We start from the raw sequence: 10860 nt of genomic DNA, 5'->3' as shown, positions 1-10860 counted from the left end.
CAGCAGGTGCAAGATCAGACGCAAATATTGAGTCCTTTTCCCTGAAGGACCTTTGTGGCCAAGGGAAGGATTACACTCGAAGGTCTGATGAATCCATAATTTGTTGGCTGGTCCGTCTCTGGGATGCTGCAGGCAAGGCTACAATTCTGGATGGCACTGAAGCCAAGCATTTGGGATCCCCATCACAGGATCCTGTCATCGACCAATGAATGATGATGGGGGCTAACCCTCACAGCCTTGGGCAACGGGCCCTAAGAAGTGTAGCACAAAGATACCTGTGCACAGACGATCTCTATATGCAGCAAACCCAGTGGAAAACCATAGAGCAAGGGATTCAACACTTGAGGGAAATGGCAGTGGCCGAGATTGTCTTCTCAGATGATGGAAACACTGTAAATCCAGACTTGGTACCATGCACATCTCTGATGTGGAGAAAACTTGTACGACTTGGGCCACGAGAATACGCTTCTGCGTTAGCAATAATGAAGCAGGATGATGGTGAGGAGACTGTGCTGGATATGGCAAGGAAGCTCCGAGCATATGCAGGTGCTGTGCATGGCCCAACACATGCCAGAATCACAGCAGTGGAAACATGTCTGCAAAAATTAGAAGACAAGACGGAGGAGGGTCACAAGAAACTGAGGGAGGAGATTAAAGAGGGCTTTCTCCAAATCTCGGCAGTACAGATCAGAGGTTCTGGTGCCCAACGCAGACGTTCCCCAGATGGCGAGAGAAGGAGCACTCCATGAGCTGAGCTGTGGTTCTACCTGCGTGATTGTGGAGAAGACATGGGGAGATGGCACAGAAAACCTACCGCTGCTCTGGCACAATGGGTGTGTGAACTGAAGACTCAGAGAGGAAGTTCCAAAAGGGAAGCAGCTCCAGTGGCCAGTAACCGAACTGTCACATATGATGATAATGACAATATTTTTGATCCCCTTGAAAGACCCTCCAAGACATATGCCTAGGGAAAGAAGGATAACCAGGCTTAGGGGGGCCCTGCCTCTAGCCAAGTAGAGGCTGGGGAAAACCATGTTTTTTGGACTGTGTGGATTCGTTGGCCTGGCACATCTGAACCGCAAGTATACAAAGCTTTGGTTGACACTGGTACGCAATGTACATTAATCCCATCGAGACATGTGGGGACAGAGTCTGTTTCTATTGCTGGTGTGACAGGGGGATCACAGGATTTTACTTCGGTGGAAGCTGAGGTTAACCTGACTGGAAATGAGTGCAAGAAACACTCTATTGTGACTGGCCCAGAGGCCCCATGAATTTTAGGCACAGACTTCCCCCAAAGTGGGTATTTCAAAGACCCAAAGGGACTCAGATGGGCATTTGGAATAGCTGCTGTAGAGACAGAGGGTGTCAAGCAGTTGAACAGCGTGCCTGGACTGTCAGAAAGCCCATCTGCTGTAGGTCTCCTGAAGGTGGAAGAGCAACGAGTACCCATTGCCACCTCAACGCCGACAGTACCGAACGAATCGAGATGCTGTGATCCCCATGCACAAAATGATCCGTGAGCTGGAGAGCCAAGGGGTGCTCAGCAAGACCCACTCACCCTTCAACAGCCCCATTTGGCCCGTGGGTAAACCTGAGGGAGAATGGAGACTGACAGTGGACTATCGTGCCTTGAATGAAGTGACTCCAGCCCTGAGCGCTGCTGTGCCGGACAGGCTGGAACTCCAGTACGAGCTGGAGTCCAAGGCAGCAAGGTGGTACGCCACTATAGACATTGCCAATGCATTTTTCTCCATTCCCCTGGCAGCAGAATGCAGGCCTCAGTTTGCCTGCACCTGGAGAGGCGTGCAGTACACCTGGAACCGACTGCCCCAGGGGTGGAAGCACAGCCCCACCATCTGCCATGGACTGATCCAGGCTGCACTGGAAAAGGGTGAGGCTCCAGAACACCTGCAATGTATTGATGACATCATTGTGTGGGGGAAGACAGCAGCAGATGTGTTCCAGAAAGGGGAGAAAATCATCCAGATTCTCCTAAAAGCTGGCTTTGCAATCAAGAGGAGCAAAGTCAAGGGACCTGCCTGTGAGACCCAGTTTCTAAGAGTGAAGTGGCAAGATGGATGGCGTCAGATTCCCACCAATGTCATCAACAAGATCACAGCAATGTCTCCACCATCCAGCAAGAAAGAAACACAAGCTTTCCTAGGTGCCATAGGTTTTTGGAGGATGCACATTCCCGAATACAGTCGGATCGTGAGCCCTCTCTACCTGGTCACCCGTAAGAAGAACACTTTCCACTGGGGCCCTGAGCAGCAACAAGCCTTTGCACAGATCAAGCAGGAGATCGCTCATGGAGTGGCCCTTGGCCCAGTCAGGACAGGACCAGAGGTGAAGAACGTGCTCTACTCGGCAGCCGGGAACCATGGCTTGTCCTGGAGCCTTTGGCAGAAGGTGCCTGGGGAGACTCAAAGCCGACCACTGGGATTTTGGAGTCGAAGCTACAGAGGCTCTGAAGCCAACTACACTCCCACAGAGAAGGAAATCTTGGCTGCCTATGAAGGAGTCCAGGCTGCCTCAGAGGTAATAGGCCCTGAAGCACAACTCCTCCTGGCACCCCAACTACCAGTACTGGGGTGGATGTTCAAACCAAAAGTTCCCTCTACGCACCATGCAACCAGTGCTACATGGAGCAAATGCATTGCTGTTATCACACAGCGCGCCCGTATTGGAAACCTGAATCGCCCTGGGATTCTGGAAATAATTACAAACTGGCCGGAGGGTGAAAACTTTGGTCTCTCTGATGGAAGGGAACAAGAAGTGACACGGGCTGAGGAAGCTCCACCATCCAACCAACTGCCAGCAGAAGATCCACGATACGCTCTCTTTACTGATGGTTGGTGCCGCATTGTGGGAATGAACCGGAAGTGGAAAGCAGCCGCATGGAGCCCCACACGACAGGTGGCAGAGGCCACTGAAGGAGAAGGTGGATCAAGCCAACTTGCTGAACTCAAAGCTGTTCAACTGGCCCTGGACATTGCTGAGAGAGAGAAGTGGCCAAAGCTCTACCTCTACACTGATTCATGGATGGCAGCCAATGCTCTGTGGGGATGGCTGGAGAGGTGGAAACAGGCTAACTGGCAGCGTCGAGGAAAACCAATTTGGGCTGCTGAAGAGTGGAAAGACATTGCTCCCAGGGTAGGGAGGCTACCTGTGAAAGTCCGCCATGTGGGTGCTCACATTCCCAAGAGTAGGGCCAATGAGGAGCACCAAAACAATGAGCAAGTAGACTAGGCGGCAAAGATAGAGGTGTCAAAGATAGACTTAGATTGGCAACATAAAAGAGAGTTATTGCTAGCTCGATGGGCCCACGATGCCTCAGGCCATCAGGGCAGGGATGCCACCTATAAGTGGGCACGAGACCGAGGGGTGGATTAACCATGGACAGTATTGCTGAGGTTATCCATGACTGTGAGACGTGCGCTGCCATCAAGCAGGCCAAGGGAGTGAAGCCCCTCTGGTATGGTGGGCGGTGGTCCAAGTACAAGTATGGGGAGGCCTGGCAGATTGACTCCATCACACTGCCCCAGACACGCCAGGGCAAGCGCTACGTGCTGACCATGGTGGAAGCCACCACGGGATGGTTGGAAACCTACCCTGTGTCTCATGCTACAGCCCGGAACACCATCCTGGGCCTGGAAAAGCAAGTTCTGTGGAGACATGGCACCCCTGAGAGGATTGAGTCAGACAATGGGACTCATTTCAAGAACAGCCTTATCAACACCTGGGCTAGGGAACATGGCATTGAGGGGGTGTACCATATCCCCTACCATGCACCAGCTGCAGGAAAAGTAGAGAGGTACAACGGACTGTTAAAAACCACATTGAAAGCATTAGGTGGGGGATCTTTCAAAAACTGGGAGCAGCTTCTGGCAAAAGCCACCTGGTTAGTTCACACCCGAGGCTCTACTAACCGAGTGGGCCCTGCCCATTCTGAGCCTTTGCAGAGAGCAGATGGAGACAAAGTCCCAGTGGTACATGTCAGAGGTTTATTAGGGAAGACAGTTTGGATTAATCCTGCCTCGAATACAGACAAACCCATTCGTGGGGTTGTTTTTGCTCAGGGACCAGATTGCACATGGTGGATAATGCAAAAAGATGGAACAACACGATGAGTACCTCAGGGAGATCTGAATGTTGGATAAAACCTCTGTAAATATCACTGTTTGCTGAATGTTATTACCATTGTCTGTGTATAGCTGTATAATGGATGTATCATGTACGTACTTGTAGAGTTAGAGTTTATATTAGTTTTAGTAGTGAGCAGATGATATGGGGATAAGGGGTGGAATGTCCTGGGTTGACCATTTGATGCTTTTATCCCCAGTCGTCTCATTCTGTTTATGTTGAATAATAAGTTTTGCACCTTTAAGAGTGTTCCAGAGAGTGAAGGGGGAGAGAAGAAGCGCGCAGTTTGTTTTCATACACTGCACTCCACTCCCCCACATTCCTGCCCCTGGACTGCTGTTGTCTGCGGACAGACAGCGGGACAGAGCTCTTCTTTGGCTTTTTAGTTAGTGTTAGCTAGCTGAGGCAAAGAAGTTCTCTGGACTGTGTATTTTCTTTTCTTTGGACCTCTTGAAACCTGCTCTGGACTGAACACCCAGGAGAGCACCTGCAGCTGCACCTGTGGCCCACCGGGCCGGGCCTGGCCTGAGACAATTCCAGCACCGGAGGGACTGATCAGAGACTGAGTGAGCTGCAACCCAGGGACGGGCTTTTCTCAGTTTGTCATCTCTTTTCGAGTGGCAAGGGGTCTCATTGTTTGATATTGTTTTGGGTTTATTGTTTAACAAACAGGTTGTTTTCCACCTTTCTCCAGGGAGGTATTTTTTCCTGCTGGACCAGTTGGGGGGAGGGGCCGATTGGATCTGCTTTTTTCCCACCGGAGCTGCTTCGGGGCATTCTTCCCCAAATTTGGTCTAAACCTGGACAGGGCTCTGGCTGCCTCCTCCTGTCCAGTCCTGAAGTGCCTCCATCGAGTTGCCCGGCAATCCAGACTGGTTCTCATCTCCTTTGGTGGCTGGGGTTTGAATTTAGGTGGGTGGAGCTCATCTCTGGAAAATAAATAACTATGAACAGGGACCTGCAGTGGGAGGGAGGGAGGGAGGGACACCTGCACCAGCAGCTCCTGGCCAGGATGCAGCCCCTGGCTGGGTGCTGGCTTGTTGAACTGAGAAATGCTTTGATCCAGCCCTTCCCAATCCAGGCTGGGGCAGGTCTGTTCTAAAGGCAGCCCAGGGATGGCACGGAGGTGCTGCAGCAGCTGCAACTGCTCGCATTGAGCAATTACAGAGGACAGGCATTTACACCTGGTGGGGATGCAAAAAGCACAGTGGGAGAGGTAAAGACAGAGAAGGCAGCAAAAAGGTGAGATTTGAGACACCGAGGGGCAGACCCAGTCAGTGCCCAGCCAGCACAGCCCACCCAGTGCCCAAGGCCAGAAACTCTGCAGCTCCACCAGGGATTTATCAGGAATGTTCCCCTGACACCGCTGGGGGCTTGGTTGACATTTTACAACACTCCCAGGTGACTCAGGTCGCATTCCCCATCCATCCATCCATCCATCCATCCATCCATCCATCCATCCATCCATCCATCCATCCATCCATCCATCCATCCATCCATCCATCCATCCTTCCATCCATACATACACAGGCTGTGGTGCTGGGATCCTGCCAAGCTCTGCCAGCCTTGGGCTTGGGGAGATTTCTGCCAGCCGTCCTGAGCTCCGTAATTGTGCTCTCTGTTCCAGGAAGCAAGCAAGAAAGAGTTTAAAAAACCCAAAACAAACCACAACAGAGAAAGCTAAAAAACCTTCAACAGCTCAACCCTGATGCTCAAGTTATTTCTTTAGGGACAGCTACCACTCTCCAGCTGAAATGCTGGGCTTTTGGGAAAAAAGAAAATTACATGTTCACCTCCAAATTGAAAAGGATTAAGGTAAGAGAACCTTTCAAATTAAAAATTACTGTCCGAAATCTTTTATCTTTCCAAGAAATCTCTAGGTAATACCAGCATGACAGTTAAACAACTGGTTCTTCTGGTGGGGAGAAACCCTCCTCTTTAAGGGAAGCAGCCTGATAGTTAAAAGCAACTGTTTGGTCAAACTTCAGGCTCCCTGGCACAGCCTGCATTGTTTTTCCTTCCTGTTCACTGATTTACAGGCAGTGCCACGATGGCCCGGGTTCAGATGTTTGGTGCCATCCAGGAAATTTGGCATTGCCATTTCCATATGTTTTAATCGAAGCTTGAGTCCTTGCAACCACTCTTCAAATGCCAGCTTTCCTTTCTTTTACAGAAAGCTCAAGGTTCCCAGAAGACTTCTGACATCCTCTCTTGCGCTCAGAGAGATGACATTGTCAAACAGATGTTTCCAAAGTTAACAGCATTTGAAAGAAAAATGACCTGAAATCCTCCTGGATTCCAGCTTAGCCCAACTCCATTCTGTGTCAGACACTGAGATTGCCACCTCTAAGGCAGGAGCTGTTTGTGCCCCCATCCCTCCTGTCCTTCTCCCCAGCAGCCTGTGCCTGTTTTCCCCGGCAGAATCCCTGTCCCCGTGCACCCTGCCAGGAGCAGCTGCACACAGGCTCACAGCTCCCCTTGCCCTCACCAGGGGGTTCCTCTCATCCCCGAACACGCCGATGAGAACGTCGGTGCGATGAGTGCCCAGGGCCTGCACTGCCACCACAACTGGGATCTCTGCTGTGCTCTGGGGCTGCACAATCCCACAGGGCTTGGGGCTGGAGTAGAGCACAGCAGAGTCCTCCTTGCGTTTCTGGAAGGGACACAATGAAACGCACATTCAGAGGGACCTCTCAAGAAACTTTAGGCTCCTTAACATCCACCACAACAGCAACTTACACACACCTTTAAAGCTCCCCAGGACAAAGGTCAAAGGCACAAACAAGATGCAAGAATTGTAGGCTTAGCACTCCCACGGCATCCTGCAAGGAGGCTGCCAGCACAGGCACTGGTGTCTGTGGGTGCAGCAGCTTTTCACAACCCTCTAAGATCTCCCACAGGAAAACACCCTGAGGACTAGAGCATCAACTGTTTCCTCAGGAGCTTAAACTGCCTCCTCAAGTTTACAGTTGGGTAGGATCCTGTTCTCAGCAGATCTTTAAGACTGAATAGAAACCAGAAAGGTCTTATCCAAACCCTTTGTTCCCCTAATAATCTCCTCAGGAAGATTTGACAGGAGGAGGTGGATGTGATGCTAAACCTGGGGAATAAGCCCGTAGCAGCCAGGAAGGTGGCTGGGATTCCTAATGAGGATCTTCCTCTCATAGGGCACCTTCAGGTGGCACTCATCACACAGCAGCACTGGGGAGGACACTTGGAGCTCAGGAACGAGACACCTGGGCAAAGAGATGAGCCCAGGACAATCAGAGATCCTGAGAGAATGGAGAATGCCTACCCCCAAAGATTGTGAAATGGAGCAGAACACATTGGTCACTGTCAAATGCACACTGAAGAGCCCTACAGGGATAAATTGCCTTCTACCTCTTCCCACTCCAACATGTCTTGTCAAGGAGGGGCAAACCCTGAGAGGCAGCACCCAGAGGCTGCCAAGTGCCCCAGGCAGAGCACTTTGCCCCACAGCTGCCTCAGCCCCTCCTTTACCCAAGAAGGCTTGCAAGGACTCCTGCAACAGTGCCAGTGACCCACGAGCTCTGGGGAAGCCTTCCCAACAAGGATCAGTGCTCCCTAAGGCTCAAGGAACACACAGCTCCAGGGTCTCAGTAAAAATGACTCCCTTCTCTGCCACGGTGCTGTTGCCCTGCCTGAGAACTCAGCTCTTTGCCCCAGCCCTGGAGGGCACAAGACAGCAGCTGCCCCACAGAGGGGCTGATCAGCCCTTGCCAGGCCCTGCAGCTCCCTGGCTCCTTCACTGCACAGCTCCAGGCACTGCCTGGCCCCAGCTCCACCTGCTGTACACAGTGGCAGCCCAGGCACTGCCTGCATGGCTCTGCCTGGCACAGGGAACAGCACCAGGGAGCTGCATCCCTCTGGGCATCACACTGACACCCACAGCAGCACAGCAGCATGGAATTCTGCTGCAGCAACAACGACTTTTGCTCTCAACTCTGACAACACTAAAGCTCAAAATGGGAAGCAGAGGGAAGGACAACAACTGCAGCTGACCTGCCACATCAAGGGCTGCTTTCCCCTTGTCAGACCTTGCCCTCCCCACTCTTGCTGGGAGCCACTTCCCCCCTGCCATGTGCCCTCATGGACAGAGCCAGGGCCTGACTCTCAGCAGCTGCTTGGTGTGGCCCAAACCAGTGCACGGTGCTCACAGCCAGCACAACTCCACCTCTTGCAGCCTGAAGGAGAGGAGTCCCTCAGGAAATTTGTTCCACCTCAAGCACCAAAAACAAGGCCAATCAATGATATCATTCCTGGTGCCTTTAGAAGAGGGCCCAGGACCGTGCTGGGCTGGCAGCAAACGTGCTTTTCACTACAGGCTGCTGCCCAAGCACTGCTGTTCTCGTGTCCAGCTGGCACAACATGAGGGCATTCAGCAGCACTTCTCCTTGGCAGCTGCAGCCAGCACAGCCTGGGCAAGGCAGTGCCTGGGGGAGGCCAGGCAAGGGCTGGTACCTGGCTGTGATGATCAGGGCTGCCACTCCCTTGCCAACACCCTCCAGGTCCACCAGCAACCTCCGGTAGAACTCCATCACCGTGTTGGAGCACAGGGTCACCTGGTGGAAGAGAAGAACAGTCAATGCTTCCTTCCAAAAGCTCATTACCCACGGGTGATATCCTCCAGTTCCTGAGGGAGGATTTGCCCTTCATTCTTCTGCTGCTCCATGTGTAGAGCACAGTCTCAGAGTAACAAAAGCCTTCTGGCAATACCACATTTGTTAAACACACCTTGCTATCAGGGCACAGGTCAGCTACATTAAAACATTAGACTACAGCTCCATGCACCACTGCATTCAAATGAAGGGGCCAATTTCTCATCTGACTACAAAGACATCCATGCAGAGGAAATCTGACTTGACCACAACGAGTTCAGCTTTACAGCAGGAGGCTGAGGGCAAAGTGTGGCCCAGCAGGTGCTGGGCAGTTCATGGCTGCCCTGGGACCCCGAGCCCGGGCTGGCTCTGAGAACTCCGGCCCCACGCCAGGAGTGGGGAACTGGCCCAGGGTGGGCATTGACCACAGGCAGAACCCTCAGAACTGCCCCAGGGTGGGCATTGACCACAGGCAGAACCCTCAGAACTGCCCCAGGCTGGGCATTGACCACAGGCAGAACCCTCAGAGCCTCTTGCTCTACACTGCAAGAGACAAGCCACCAACGGGACCAGGCAGAGGAGAAAGGAGGAGGATCTGTGTCTTGAAATTACACAAGAAAGGGTTTATTCCAAGAAAAAGGATCAGAGCCAAAAGAGCCCTGGACACTCCTGTGCAAGGGCTTTTGTACAGACACAAATCAGGAGGTGGATACAAACAGCAAACCAAAAGGGAATCCTTAGGGGAGCACTGAGGGGATTACATCAAGTGTCTGGGGCCACTTTGGGTTGGAGGGTGGGGAGGATGGCTCACTTGGGCCAATGGGGCCTCCAGGAACAGGGGAATTCCAAAGGGGCGTTGCAGACAGGGATTGGCTCCAGGTTAAATTGGCAAAGAAAGTTGGGGAACAAAAGGGGCTGGGTTTGACAGGCAGGGAAAGAGCTGGAACAAGGGGCAGGGAATGGCATGAGGGACAGCTTTGAGGGAGGGTAAAACCCAGGGGTAAACTAACTCGGGGACAACACGGGGTACAACAGAACAAACCACTTAACAAGGAATCAATACAATAAATTTGAACCGCTACACATGGCTGCAGATTTTTTTGTCTCCACTGGAGCTTCCTGCAGTGAACACAAATCATTCTGCTCCCCAGGAGGGGGGAAATGACACCAAGAAGAAAAGCTCACTGCTTGATACAATGACATCTCTCTAACAGCCACCTTCTGCCCTCATCCTTGCTCTGCCCCGTTGCCATCAAATCCATCGCTCTCAAAAACACAAGAATGGTTTCACGCCTTGACCATAAGGTCTGTGAGCTCAGCATATGATTTTGGAAAGCAAACAGTGCTCCTTGAGGAACATCCCGACTAAGCCAGCCAGCAGAGGCCTCCCAGCAGTGCAGATCTCTCCGTGCCAGGATGCTCCAAGCTGGCACCAGAGCTAAAGCCCTCCCACCCTGCAGTGCAGCTCCAGCCCTGGTGCTGCAGCGGCTCTGGCTGGGCTCTTCCCGTACCTCGATGTCCTGGTGTCCCTGGGGGAGGATGGTGCCTCTGCTGGGATTGATGGTGAACTCCCTGGGCTCCACATGGAAATGGATTCCCTTGCTCCAGGCCGGGTCGCTGTCCCTGCGGATCTGATCCACGCTGTCCACAGCCGGCTGCGTGCCATCGTCCGACATGCGGAGCTGGAACGTCAGGGGCACCGCGGAGCTGTTGGTGAGGCGGCAGCGCTGCGTGTAGGGAAAGCCTGGGCAAGGACACAAACAGCCATTCAGGCACCCAGCAGGGCATCATCCTGGGGGCAAGATCCTGGCAGGATCAAAGTGGGATTGGAGTTGAGCTGTTCATGATTTGAACTACAGCTCACCCAGAAGCTGCGTGAGGAATTAATCGTCACTTAGTTCCCTTTGACACAGATTCCAGACTGCAGCCTTGAAAATGCCCACTCCTAGCCCTGCTGAACACTGCAAGCTTCTCTCTTTGTGATGGGGACGAGCTCCCTCACCTGCCCCAAACCAGCACCAGTTCTCTCTCAGTGATGAGTGTGCACCCAGACCCAGCATTTACTCTGAGAATTCAAGCTGTCCAATTCCCTGCT

The 10860-nt window shown here is 52.5% G+C and overlaps 1 long non-coding RNA gene across 2 annotated transcripts; it reads right to left on the bottom strand.

Annotated features, from left to right (window-relative positions):
• Positions 1-5665: 5665 nt before the first annotated feature.
• On the bottom strand, positions 5666-8704 carry LOC134430673 (uncharacterized). Of its 2 annotated transcripts, XR_010030894.1 has the most exons (4): positions 8629-8704; positions 7247-7382; positions 6635-6799; positions 5666-5764 (listed from the first exon to the last, which is right to left on the bottom strand). It is a non-coding gene; the product is annotated as an uncharacterized LOC134430673 (long non-coding RNA). The 2 variants fall into 2 exon arrangements; XR_010030893.1 differs by lacking the exon at positions 5666-5764 and having other exon boundaries at positions 6520-6799.
• Between the last annotated feature and the right edge of the window lie 2156 nt (positions 8705-10860).

The sequence above is a fragment of the Melospiza melodia genome, chromosome 29 (assembly GCF_035770615.1).
Source record: "Melospiza melodia melodia isolate bMelMel2 chromosome 29, bMelMel2.pri, whole genome shotgun sequence".
NCBI classification, from domain to species: Eukaryota; Metazoa; Chordata; class Aves; order Passeriformes; family Passerellidae; genus Melospiza; species Melospiza melodia.
The sequence above is the reverse complement of the archived record's forward strand: the minus strand, read 5'-3'. Positions and strand labels throughout refer to the sequence as shown.